The sequence below is a fragment of the Nannobrachium achirus genome, assembly GCF_963921795.1.
Source record: "Nannobrachium achirus genome assembly, chromosome: 14".
Classification (NCBI taxonomy): Eukaryota; Metazoa; Chordata; class Actinopteri; order Myctophiformes; family Myctophidae; genus Nannobrachium; species Nannobrachium achirus.
Window position 1 is genome coordinate 43,326,386 of NC_137821.1, and position 14,504 is coordinate 43,340,889.

A 14,504-nucleotide genomic window follows, 5' to 3' on the forward strand; every position below is an offset into this window, starting at 1 on the left:
TAAATGGTATTTTGGGGACGCTATACCCACTGCCCATTATGCCGACTCCGTTCTTTGCTCATGGAGGTGTGGCCGTGGGCGTGTTGTTGCTATTTCCCTAAAATGTGTATTTTGGCAACACAGATTTAGGAAAGTGTAGGATCCTAAAACCACCCACTATGCCACTTCTTTGAGTGTGCGCTACCTATGGACACTGGAGTCTCCGACACATTGTGTGCCTGGGCGCACAATGACACACATTCAATTCAGTCTCCTTCTGCCCTAATTATCCACAACTCTCAGTGATTCTATTTTTCCCATAACCAGGGTGATTATTAAGGATTTAAAATTGAGGTCATTGCCAAAATAGACCCCATAGTATACTCTCATACTATTATTGTGTCTCATACTATTATTGAGGCAGTGCACACATAGACATAAAAGGGGGCTACCCATAAAAAAGTGCCCTCTCCAGATCATGAATGCAGTTTTCACTATGGTGTAACAAAATGTGCAATTTGGGAAATTGCGAGTGTGGTTGCCCGCCCCGCCCCGGCGCGAGCGGCGGGTGACGCGCCTCCCCGAGAACGTTTGTGTTTCGTTTTGAGAGGGTCGTCCACCCTGAAAAACGTGTTTTGGCATGAAACTGTTACGTTTTGCGCGTTTGTGGCGCCCCCTATGGGTCGAAGGGGAAATGCTTTTGGAGATTCGGTGAATATCCCACCCGCGACTTGTGGTTAAAATCTGATGTTGACTGGACATTTCGTTCGTGATTTATGGCTATTTTTTGCTAAACGGGCCCCTCCCGCTAACTTTGGAAGCCTGTTACGGACGAACGGTATGGACCATCGAAATATCGCTTGAATATGTTTATCGCATGGGACCAGAGATCTTGTGTACCGATTTTTGTGACATTTGGAGAAAATATGTGGAAAAAGAGGCAAAAAGTGTGTTATGAAGAAAATTCAAAATGGCGGAAAATCTATCCTGACGCAAATGGGCGAGGCCTATATGGGTAGATGCGTCATGACCCAAGGAAACCAGGGAAAAAATAATTTTAATTTTCCGACCTACGGTTCAAGAGTTATAGGCCAAAACGTAAAGTGAGCTGTTATAGCGCCACCATGAGGCCAAATGATGTAATTATTTTTCAGTTAATCCTTGTATGCATTTTGAACCTCCTCTCCAAGTTCTGAAACTGTAGCCCCTATGGTTTGCGAGAGAAAAATTATTGAATGTGAGTTTTTGCGATTCCCATTATAAGTCAATGGGGAAAATTAATTCACTAATAAATTAATATCAATTAAACTATACAACTTTTCTCTTAGCAAAATCATAGCACACGATTCCTGATGAAGCCGGTCGATTTGACATATGGCGCGAGTGTGTGGCGCAAAAACTGTGGGCGAAGAAAGCCGTCAAACTTTTGGTTACCCTAGTTAGTATAGAAAGAAATAAAGTTTCCCTAGAACTATAGTGTGTTGCCCTGTTGGTTTGTTTTGTGACCAACAATGTAGATGTCTTTAAGTCGTTGATGTGCAAAGCTGTGCTCTTAAAACTTAGTTCAAGCCGCTCACTTGAAGTTAATTTGAACCTTTTGCCACGTTGGCATTTGTTTTATTTTTGTTTAAAAAACACTAAACAAAGGTATACTGTAGTACAGGGGTGGGCAACTTTGATGATGGCGAGGGCCACTATATTTCCACCTTCACTCCAGAGGGCCACATTGCATATTGCTACGTCCTACTTTGTCATATCTCATACAAAAGAAGCAAAAATAGCAGATCTACAAGCTCAAAACGCATCGCGCTGCGATGCGTTTTGAGCTTGTAGATCGGCTATTTTTGCCTCTTTTGAATTGGAATCCTGAAATGTAACATTTTGATTCAATTTCAAACGCATTTAGTTATATACTCATGTTAACTTCATGAACCTAAATACATTGGACATAAAACAATATATTTGAATACTACTATTCTTGTCATTAACTCATTCCCTGCCAGGCCCGATAGTCCCGAGATTATTCCAATGTCTTTCCCCGCCAGGCCCGATAGTCCCGAGAATTTAAAAAAAAAAAAATTCAAAAATTTTTTTTTTCAAAAAATGTTTTTGACCCCCAAAAATGGAGTAGGCATGATAGCAATCGCGAAATTGCATGTTTAACCCCCATAGCAACCCCATCTTTCAAGCATGGCAGCCATTTTGGCAGCCATCTTTGTTAAACATAGTGGCTGTTATCTCATGAATGCCTGAACGGATTTCCATTCGGATTTTTTTGTTTGAAAGCTGTGAGCAATGTGGACACACGTGGTGCATTATCTAGGCATGGGTGTGCATGATCCGTGCACACCCAATTACATGGAAGTCTATGGAGACGAATGGCAGGTGGGAGTACGGAGGTATGTTAAAATGGCGGTCAATGTGTTAAGCTACTAAGATACACTGACGGAATTAAAGAAAGTCATGTTTGGAATTACAGATAATATATCAGTATTCTGGTATTAACCTGAGGGCCGCATTAAGTGAAGGTGGGGGCCACATGTTGGCCGTTTCTTTTTTAGTGGCAGCAGTAAACCAGGCCCACTGCTATGCCCCATATAGAAACGACAGCTTTTCTCTGCCTGCATGGAAAGTATACTGGAACAGAAGCTTCTTGTATTAATTAATAACAAAACATATATTTTAGAAAACTTGTTGGAAATGATCAATCTTGCCTACCGATGATGTCAATGTTAGGCAGGTTTCTGAACTGTCCACAGCCCTCTTCTGAGACACAGACTGAATAGACATAAATGGTGCCATGTTAGGACCAATTATATGAAGATAGATTGAAGATGGTGAAGTCATTGAGGTTGGTTGGAAACATTGTATATAATATATATATCAGTGGGCAAGCTTAACCAATCCTCAAGCTCGCACTAATCCTCCATTGAACTCAATGGACTTTTGGGGGTTTTGGGTTTACAAAAGAGGTTACAGGAAAAGGTCCATTGAACTCATGCAGAACTGTGTGGTACATGCTGATGTAATGTTCTATTATTTATATTACAATCAGTAATATAAATAGTAAAACAGAATTAATTTCCTATAGGAATTCACTAGGAAACAGTTTTTTTTTTTTTTTTTTTTTAATCCCGAAAAGTAGAAAAGATTGTAATGAGAAAAATACAAGCACATAAGACTAGATAACTGTGTAAAGCTGAACAAGTTGAAGTTTTAACAAAATCTGTAGCTCTAAAAATGTGGAAGAAATAGGGTGCCAAAAAATGTCATGGGACAACTTGTGCTAAAGCGAGTCCACAATAAGCAGTTATCCCCAAACATTTTGGCTCAGGGCACCCCTGTAAATTATGTTTTCATCCACGGCACCCATGACTTACATTGTTACTTTACAGCACTTACATTTATGTCATATTACGTGACATAAAATATGTAAATATTTCTCCCTAAAATATAGCATGTCATGAGGACAACTTGAAAGAACATCTGTTTCGATTATGACAGATATAAAATAACGTTATACTTGACGTTTCACTAGGCGAGACCAAGCATCAGACAAAAATAGGTTTAAGGTTGTTTATTATATAAACCCAAGAGTATGGTCGTTGATGGGCGCCTCGCATGCGTGGCATGGGATGTGCAGCATAAACAGCCAAAATGCTGAGTGCGAAATGGTTATCTAAGGTCATCACTACACGCAAGCGTGGAGTGTGCGGCTTAGATGGCCATGGGCACGAGAATGACATTTGGGGTGCTGGCGTGATCATCTAAAGTCAGCACTACACGCAAGTGAGGAGTGTGCAGCTTGGATGGTCAAGAGCACTGGAAGAGGCAGGTGTGGCCAAGGAGGGATGTTCCGAGGGGGGTTGTGGTCCCAGATACTTTTGCTTAGAGGACCATGGCACACGTCTTATTTCCATTGAGATCCTTTGTTTTCCCCCTCTGCTGAGGTAGGTTGAGACACCCCACAGGGAACCTGTAGAACAAGATAGAGGTAGCAAAGAAGAGGGAGGGAGGGTGGGTTACTGGAAACTATGCACACCGCCATTTTTTCAAGTTGGGTTTATATACCACTGTGAGTTTGGTTGAACGGAAGTGACATTGACAAATTCCAAATATTATCAAAGCATCCTGTCCTGGACTCGTATCACGGCATCCACTTTGAGAAACCCTGTCATAGAGGCTGCTTGTGAATCGGTGGGAATGAAGTACATTGTAGTAACTTTGGGGGATTTGAACCTACCCTTGACATTTCTGCATCTGCTCCAGTGTTTCTGGAAGGTCCTTATTGAGGGTCTCAGGAAGGAAGATGTTAGCCACAGATGAGCCGATAGTGAGACTTCCCATGAGAATGTATGGTAGGTACTTACTGTAAGCACCTGTGAACACACAAATACAATGCAACCATTGGGTGATGTATAAAACAATACATTTCCAGAGGGCACGGTATATACTCACACCCACAAATGCTCCTGACCAACTGTTTGGGAAACAGCGGCTTAGGTACTTTTATTGTTCAATTCTGTGGTATAATATAAAGGAAAGTATGAGCAGTGACTATACAGTATACAGCCTGGTATACTGTACCTCTTCAGTGGCTCCAATACAGGAGTCTCAGGTGTTCCATACGCTTTAAATGTGAGAATATGTTGACAATACATACCCAAATAGAGGATGTAAGGAGCTGTGATGCCACCTATACGGGCAGCTGAAGCACAAACACCCATGCCCATGTTCCTGATCACAGTGGGGTAGATCTCTGCTGTGTAGATGTACACGGTGCTGAAGGCCATGGTGAAGCCAAACTTCCCAATCATTTCCATAGCCACAGCAATTTCACGATGGGCTGCAGTGGAGAGATTTAATTCCGAAATTAGATAGAGACCATTGGACAAGATGTGACACCCATTTTGTAGAATCTTTGCTGGTGTGTGAAGGTAAAAGTGACACCAATAATGAGCATGGGATCGATGGCTTTAAATGTTATTTAGGTAATTAAATGGGACAAGCAACAATTTTAGTGACATTTATTTTTATTTCCCTGTGGGAAAGCAATAAAAAACATTGTTCTCTGGCGTGTGTTTGCGTTATAACTAAATACATAACTTTGTATACTAAAACATTACGTTTGTCATGTAAAACTGCACTGCAGAACAGGGATTGTGAAAGATGAAGGCGGATGGTAATGTGTAGTAATAACTTTGATACTGTATGAGACGGACAGCCGAACGCATCAGCAGATGCGATCTCCCCCCAATCCAAACCCTGCACGACAAACGTTGTGTCAAAAAAGCCCAGAGAATCATCAAAGATTTACAACATTCCAACCACAGTCTGTTCAAGATGTTGCCGCATGTAACAAAGCTACTAGCAACAGACTGCAAAAAAGCTTCTTTCCACGAACGGTCCAGGGCAAAAAGTACCTTGAACCTTGATTCTGTTTGAGGGTGCATATTACCTTGAACTGAGACGCCTGGTCAGGACAAATATGTGGCTGATTATGTTTTTATTAGCAATGGCAATAATTAATACAAGATAAGTTAAAAAGTTATATACAGCCATCATGCAGATTGATGCTTTTGTGAGATTAGTGGGTTTCATGTAACACAAAATTAGACTCACTTTTGGGGACAATTTGGATAAGCAGAAGAAAAACTCCTCCGGTGAAGCAGAATGATGACAGCATTATTCTCCTGGGATATTTCTTCAAAAGCCATATAGTTGCAATATAAGCAGGGGCCTCAATGGCGACTGATAAGAAGCAATTTAAGAAGGGATCTCCACTTAGATTAGTAGAGTTCAAGGTGAGTCCAAAGTAGCCCATGTTAATTGCCACCCTTGAGAATAAAAATAAATATGAAAAAGTTAATTGCATTAGTTGTTTGTTGATACCAGCACATTAATTAAATATTAATTCATTTTTAGCATAATGTTTTTTTTTTTTTGTTGTTTTTTTTTACTGAACATGAATATTTAAGAATGCAGATATGTATTAATGTTAAACCTCCTCTCTAATCAGAATATTTGTGAATGTTAAACCTTCTCTGTAATCAGAAAGATGGGACTGGAATTAAGGACTCACCATAAAAACATACTCAACAGTGTGACGCAGCATATGTTTCTGGATTTCAGAATATCAAGGAAGGTGTATTGTTTTGGTGTCAGTGAAACCTCCTTCTATAAAGTAGTGCAAACAAGACATTTAACAGGATTAGTTTCATCATTGAAAAAGAAGCTAAGATTTCATGGGACTCTTCCACTAACAAGCATAATGGACCTTACCTCTGCCTCTTTAAAGATGACCAGTGGTGCTTCAACCTTGTTTTTCCTGGCTGCATACCTCAGTATGGCGTCAGCCTCCCTTATTCTGCCCTGAGCGAACAGCCACCGAGGAGACTCTGGGAGCAACCTGCACAAAAATGTGTGTTACTGGGTGTTGACTTTATCAGCTATAACAGGAGATATGTGACCCACAGTGGGCATGGCCAGGAACTTACCACCACAATGGGATGTAAGCGACAGACACCAAGGAGAGAATGATAAGAAGAGTCCTCCATGCCCTCATGCCAAATGCAATCGCGGGCAACAACATGGACCCAATGCAGCTGAAGAGAAAGGACCCCAGGGTTGCAAAGAGCACACGCATAGAATTACTCAGCACCTCTGTCCCTGTGGAAGACAATATAATCAAGACTGAATGATGAGGAATCAACTTCACCTCAAGTACTGTAGTTGACCCTTAAATTCTGTTTGGGTCATTTTGAACCATTTTACATTTTCATTTGAAATCCACCTGAAACTCTCCGGCCCTAAAGATTCTTCTGTGATGAACATGTCAAATTTACAAAATATACATTGTTCTTTTACTTCTACTCCACTACAGTACATCTCAGAGGCAAATATTATACTTTTACTCCACTACAATTATTTAAAAACCTTAGTTACTAGTTACTTACAGTACAACTCAGAGGAAAATATGCTTTACTCCACTACAATTATTTGAGAACTTTAGTTACTAGTTACTTTGTAGATTTTGATTATTATTATAAAACATTTCAGCCCTATTGATTTCTGTAATGTCTCAAAATATGTTGCATTTTTATACATTTTATGTGGGACATTTTCTTTTATTATTATAATTTTTTTTTTGTTTTTCAATTTTTATCCCATTTTCTCACCCAGTGCCAACTACCTAACCTGTAGTCCTGGTTTCCGCTCTCCCCCTGCCGCGCCAGGGGAATTGGGGAGCACCTGGCTGGCTAGGGGGAGGTAGTATAGAAACCAGGACTACTGCATGTTTTTGTGAGGGCATCTTCCCTAGGAGACACAGGGAGAACATGCAAACTCCACACAGAAAGGCCCTATCGCCAACCCCATCTAGGGTGTGGGTGTTGATGACGCGGAGGAGAGAACACGCCCCCACAGCGTCCAGGACCTTCTAGCTGTGAGGCAAAGCGCTAACCACTGCGCCACCGTGCCCCCTCTTATGTGGGACATTCTGTACTTTCTACTTTTGGTATGTTAAGTACATTGTGGTGCCAATACGCAGATTTTGAATAACGGACTTTTACAAGCAACAGAGTATTTCTACATTGCAGTATTGATACTTTTATTTAAGTCAAACATTAAGTACTTTTTTCCACCACTGGTCATAGCACAAGAACAGTCAGTAATGTGAAATATGCAGGTGATTGGGTGATAGATGAGGGAATTAGAAGAGGGAATGAGGAATATTTTACTGTACTTACCAAGTACATATGAGGAGACGCATACAGATATCTGGGAGGCTCCAACAAGAAAATTGACGACACAGAACATCATCCATGAGTTGGAGAAGGCCAGAAGCCCGCCAAATAAACAATGAAATCCAATTGAAAAGAAGACAATCTTTTTCCTCCCAAACCTACATGGAACAGAAATAATTGTTGACAACAAAGCAATTTGTATTAACCATTTTCGACTGGAACTGTGGACATGTCTGGTGTCATTTCAACACGTTGTGTCAACACGTTATGTCCAAAATAGGGACCCCAACAAACTTCTGAATGGAATATGAAAAAGAAAAAAAAAAAAAGAAAAAAAAAGGTTATTTCATCACAGGATTATAGCAAAGGTGGTGACATCATGAATGCAGGAATAGGCGATGCCATCTTTAAGCATTTGATCCACTGCATTGCTACTTTTGCTAGCCTGGTGGGCCAGCCTCTATCACACACTTCGTTTTAGGATTACACCGCCAGGGGGTGGTGTTGTGCGGTCTTTTTTTACCAGTCTACAGCATTGCCACCTTCTGTCATGCAAATCCATTATTTAACAGTAGATGGAGCATTGTTCCTGTTTGTACCAAAAGAGTTTTTCAGAATTTTGTTCTTTGCATCAAAATAATATTTTCTTGAAGCAACACTCTAATACTCAGGCAATGTAATATCATGGAAAACATCTTGTAAGGCACTGCAGCAATACAAGAAACTGTGTTTTAGGCGATTTTCAATTAAAAAAGATTAACAAAATAAATACCTGTCAGACAACTGTCCAGAGATTAAGGACCCAAACAGGAAGCCAACAAATAGAGCTGAGGTCGCTACCGGAACCATCCACTGATTGTCACACACAAGGTCCCACTGTTAGGAGAGAAGGAGAGATCATTCTGGTGATTCATTTACACAAGAAAAAAGAAAGACAGCAACACTGACACTGGATAGGAGAGGAGGGGGAAAAGGAACCCAGATGATTTGATCTTCTCTCACAACCAACAATTCCTTATGCAAGTAGTGAACACATGCCCCCACACCTGCCACACACACGCACGCACGCACGCACACACGCACGCACGCACGCACACACACACACACACACACACACACACACACACACACACACACACACACACACACACACACACACACACACACACACACACACACACACACACACCCTTGGTTTACATAGGTTGTGGGGACATTACATAGACTTCCATTCATTTCCTGTGGCCTTATCCTAACCTCTATCCCTAAACCTAACCCCTAACCCTAACCAAAACCGTTGTGGGGACTGGGGACCTACTATTTGGTCCCCACAATGTCTATTTCTCCAATTTTTCCACAAAGTAATAAAAACCTGTCCCCACACACACACACACACACACACACACACACACACACACACACACACACACACACACACACACACACACACACACACACACACACACACAGAGATACATGTACATCTGAACTCACAGCACATCACTGGTTGTAGATCGGCTATTCATCAAAACCTCCACTGGCTGTCAGTCTGTCCGTCAGTCAGTCAGTCAGTCAGTCAGTCAGTCAGTCAGTCAGTCAGTCAGTCAGTCTGTCCGTCACACGACACGTCACACTTTTGCCCTACTCATATCTCCGCCACCGTTGCCCCTCCATGCCAAACTTTGCACACACACTCCTTGGCTGCCAAACTACAAGGAACATGGACCTGTCCCATTTCCCATATTCCCTCCTGATTGGCTAAGTTTGGCTTCTAAAGTTTGTGTATGCGATGTGACGGTCGCACTGGTTGTATATTGGCTATTTTGCCTATACGCAATATTGGCACAGCTAACCTCTAAAACATCATAACCATTCTTTTGTGAGAAGGAAATGTGTCTTCACAATGTCGATTTCTCATACTTAATAATTTTACTATACTTGTGTGACATTTGGCCTCCACAAGTATAGTAATACAAGTACACACACGCACACGCACGCACGCACACGCACACACGCACACACACACACACACACACACACACACACACACACACACACACACACACACACACACAAACAGTCAGCAAATCCTGGACAAATATCCAATAACCACACACCATTCAAGGGTACAAGTAAAAACACCTTCGCCATATTTGGCGACTAACGATAGTAGAAGAGATTACACAGACCTTTGCAAGCCGTTTAGCTGCTTTTTTTGGCATCACACACACACACACACACACACACACACACACACACACACACACACACACACACACACACACACACACACACACAGACAGGCAGGCTGCAATCTGTTAGTCCAGTGGATTTAGACGAAAATCGTTCCGTTTTTCATAAAGCGTGAAACTTGTACCGTTTGGGGCCCTGAACATTTTCAGATATGGAGCCATCGCAAAAAACGAATAATGTATTTTGCATCATAAGATTCGTAACTCCTGAACCAAACATGATAATACAGAATAGGTGATGTCTACTCTAAACCTAAGTTTTGATGGTCAGTGATTACTATATCATGTACAACATCATCAACAATAGTCAACAATAGTCCGGTGTTTTTTTATATAAAATTATGAAACTTGGTACACTTGCAGTTTTGGGCCTTTAACATTTTCAGCACACACACACACTGACCTCTGCGACTATGGTGGACTGGTAGATGTCTTGGCTATAGCTCCATCCGTCCACACAGCTCTCCTGTCTCAGTTCAGTGAGGTTCACATCCTGACCGGGGATGTAGCCCAGAGCAGACAGGTTCCTGACCTCATCCAGCCTGTAGCGCTGGCATCGGCTCTGCTCCTGCTGTCCGTTCACCACCTCTATGGGAATGATGGCCTTCCTCCACGCCGCACTCAGGTTGGCTTCGGGAATGAAACAGTGGTGTTTTGGAGTGGCGGCGACAAATACGATATTTATGCAATGGAGTCCTGGGGCCAGGAAAACAGTATTTACAAGGAAAAACATCCTCCAGAAATAAGGGCCAGTCTGCCCCAGGAAGGCCGTGGCCTCATCGTATTCTCCCATTTGTTAACGAAAGAGAAAAGCTCTTGGATGAAAAAGAAAAACTCAATCTAGAACCGAACAAACCTCTGTAATCCTCCCAGATGCCAGACTGAGGCTGAGAACCTTCCAGGTGCAGTATGGCACAGGTTATGTGTTCCACCTAATATATATACCAACCAATACCAATGACAGTTATGCCAAGGGCAAAGTTAGTCATTAGAAGTGAGTGACCAAACCCACCTCATTTTCCTGCTTTGACCAAAGTACAGTCAGTGCCTGAGTAAAGCCCTTTGCACACAGGCGCGTTTAACCGCACGGATAAAACGGACAATATAATTTTTTGAAAAGAAAACAATGCTTCTCTATGACCTCATGCACACCGGCTCCGAATTAGCCGTGCGACGAGTGGCTGCCGCCGTGCGTTTTTTTCTCGATCGAACCCAGTTCGATTCGTGCGTCTTGTCGCATGCGGTAAAAAACTCATCACTATGACTCCTTTTGGGATCCGCAGCGCCGATTCCGCACAGCATTGCACACCAAATCCAATGCGTTTTATTCATGCAGCAAACGAAAAAAACGCAACTGTCCTGTGTGCAAAGGGCTTAAGCATGGTACCCCTGTGGGACGGAGTCAAGACTTCAGGGTGATGGCAGTGGAGGTTGCAGTATAATTCTAGAGCCCTGCTAGAAAAACCAGCAGAGACCAGCACAATTTTCATGCTGGTCTGTGCTGGTCTATGCTGGTTTATGCTGGTTCATGCTGGTCTGTGCTGGTGCTGGTGCTGGTCTATGCTGGTCTGTGCTGGTCCCATGCTGGTCCACCAGCACAGACCAGCACCAGCACCAGCACAGACCAGCATGAACCAGCATAAACCAGCATAGACCAGCACAGACCAGTACAGACCAGCACCAGCACAAACCAGCACATGTTGTGTTTTACTGCTGGTCTGTGCTGGTGCTGCTGCTGGTCCAGCATAGACCAGCACCAGCACCAGCACAGACCAGCATGAACCAGCATAGACCAGCACAGACCAGCACCAGCACAAACCAGCACATGTTGTGTTTTACTGCTGGTCTGTGCTGGTGCTGGTGCTGGTCCAGCACAGACCAGCATGAACCAGCATAGACCAGCACAGACCAGCACCAGCACAAACCAGCGCATGTTGTGTTTTGCTGCTGGTCTGTGCTGGTGCTGGTGCTGGTCCAGCACAGACCAGCATGAACCAGCATAAACCAGCACAGACCAGCACCAGCACAAACCAGCACATGTTGTGTTTTACTGCTGGTCTGTGCTGGTGCTGGTCTGTGCTGGTGCTGGTCTGTGCTGGTCTGTGCTGGTCTAAGCTGGTCATATACAAATAGGGACAAACACCCATTTTAACTAACAGGTTCCAGTGGAACCTGTTAGTCCACATTCTCAGAAATTGCCCTCTATTCATTCCAAAAGGGGGGACCTAGGTCCCCCCTTTTGGAATGAATAGAGGGCAATTTCTGAGAATCTTTCTCGTTGATGTGGAATGGTGCGATATTGAGAAAAACCCTTCAACAAGTTACCATAATAGCTCATATGAAAGCTCTGTAACATATTTCTCATGTGCTACTGTATATAGATGTCTGTATAAAACAGACGATCTGCAAGCTCAAGATGTATTGTGAACGGTTATGTGAACATACAATAAAAAGTCTTATTTGAGATGTTCCTTTTAGGCAGGGTGTTTAACTGTACTTGTACTGTACTACATTTCAATTGTATTGACCATGTACTGTTCTCCATTTTTGTCTAATAAAAAAATCAATCAATCACAATTTTTGAAGCGGTAAAAGCCGCTTCCAAGGAGTGGCTTTGTGTGTCCATATATGGTCATTCCAGTCCAAAATGAACAGGTTTTATCTGTGTTACTATTCTGTGTTACTTTTATAAATTATCTTATTATATACACTACATTTTTTATCCCTTGATTTTTGTTACCCATTTTTTCACCCAGGGTCAATTGTCTAATGGAATCCTGGGCGCTAAACTCCCTCTACCAACCTGGGGAGAGCAACGGACTGACCTCATGCTTCCTTCTATGAATGAGGAGTCCAAGCCGCTTCTTTTCCCCGGTTGGACGCAGCGCGTGGAAGGAACACGTTACTCCAACCAGTTCCTTTCCCCTCCATCGGGCGCCCGGCTGGCCTGGCCAGGGGGAGGCAGTATTGAGACCAGGATTACTCAAGGGTATAGTATCCGGCTTGCTAGTTGAGGCGATATAGGAAGTGACTGTTTTTCCCCCTGCTGGTACCAAAAAGTATTATGCTCCAATTGGTTTGAATGTTTTTTTGCCGAAATTTACACTTGATTTTATTACCTTAATAAACATTGTCATAAATACTTTATGCTTCCAGTCACCCGTTTAAAGTCTTCTTTCAATCACCATGATATGCGTTTTGTTAAATTATGGTCCCATATATTTATAGTTATGTGGGTTTTTTTTTTTGTGTGTGTTTTAAGTGAAAAGAGTAAGTGGATCACTTTACCCCCTTGATTTCTCTGGTCTGTCTCAGTTCACTCCGGTGCTGGGGTAAAGTGAGACACAAGACCACTTTTTTTAAAACAATCATATTTTCAGACAGACAGAGAGCGAGCGAGCGAGAGACCATTGTCAAGAAAAGAGGCCAGTGATTATAGGTCATTTGTCATCCATGTCCCAGTGGGGTCGTATAGGGTGTGCCAAATGTAGTTCTAAGAGCGGCCATTTCTTGGGACAACACAGCCTTACACAGGTGTTCTGATTAGACTATAGCGTTAGTTCTATGCAATCAAACAATTGAAACACCTGTGTTTTGTCCCAAGAAATGGCCGCTAAGGACTACAATGACGTAGCCGCTGGCACACACTATAGGCAGCTGAGCCAGCTGAGCACTCGCTTAAAACGACCCCTCTCCCAGTCTCCTCCATCTATAAAACACTGCATTTACCACTAGCCCACCCCCATGCACTGAGTGTGCTCTGTTGTCCCTTTAGCCTACAACAACATGACTGATTATGAGGACTTAACCGCGTTTCTCGGTGACTGGGGACCGTTTCAGCAGACCGTTTTCTTACTACTGTGCCTGAGCATCATTCCAAACGGCTTTTCGGGTCTGTCCATTGTGTTCCTCGGCGACACACCGGCTCACAGCTGCCTGATTCCCGACAGCGCCAACCTCACCAACGAATGGAGGAACAGCAGTATTCCCTGGGAGGAAATAAGTGGCAGCGGGGGGCGTCGTTGCGCTCAGCAGGTGCTCCAGATACAAACTAGACGTTATCACAAGTTTTTCGGAGCGAGGGTTTGTCCCGGGGATCGACATCAACCTGTCCGACATTCAGCAGGAGGGCTGCTTGGACGGATGGGAGTATGACCGCGCCACCTACATCTCGACTATTGTGTCAGAGGTAGAACCGCGCGTGTGTGTGTGTGTGTGTGTGTGTGTGTGTGTGTGTGTGTGTGTGTGTGTGTGCGCGTTTGCGCGTGCGTGCGCGCGTGTGTGTGTGTGTGTGTGTGTGTGTGTGTGGGGGGGGGGGGGGGGGGGGGGGGCAGGTTAATTGACTTGACATCTCTAGAGCTACCCTAGACGAAGTGGCTCCTTTGTGTAGGGTCAGGGTTAAAGCCCGCTCACAGCCATGGTGGAATTCGGATATCTGTGAATCAATAAAACTCAGAGACAAAAAATACTCTGAGAAACGCAAATGTACTCACAAACTCAAAAAAGGCCCCAATAAACACCTTGAAAC

At 43.2% G+C, this 14,504-nt stretch overlaps 1 pseudogene across 1 annotated transcript in view; it reads right to left on the minus strand.

Moving 5' to 3' along the window:
- Window positions 1-3,867: 3,867 nt before the first annotated feature.
- The window catches only part of LOC308298078, a 43,293-nt pseudogene continuing 32,656 nt past the window's right edge, over window positions 3,868-14,504 (minus strand). Inside the window, exons 12-15 of the transcript in view lie at window positions 10,376-10,672; window positions 4,643-4,825; window positions 4,223-4,358; window positions 3,868-3,955 (exon numbers count right to left, since the gene is read on the minus strand). The product of the transcript in view is annotated as an uncharacterized misc_RNA (transcript). The remainder of the gene's footprint in view (window positions 3,956-4,222; window positions 4,359-4,642; window positions 4,826-10,375; window positions 10,673-14,504) is intronic.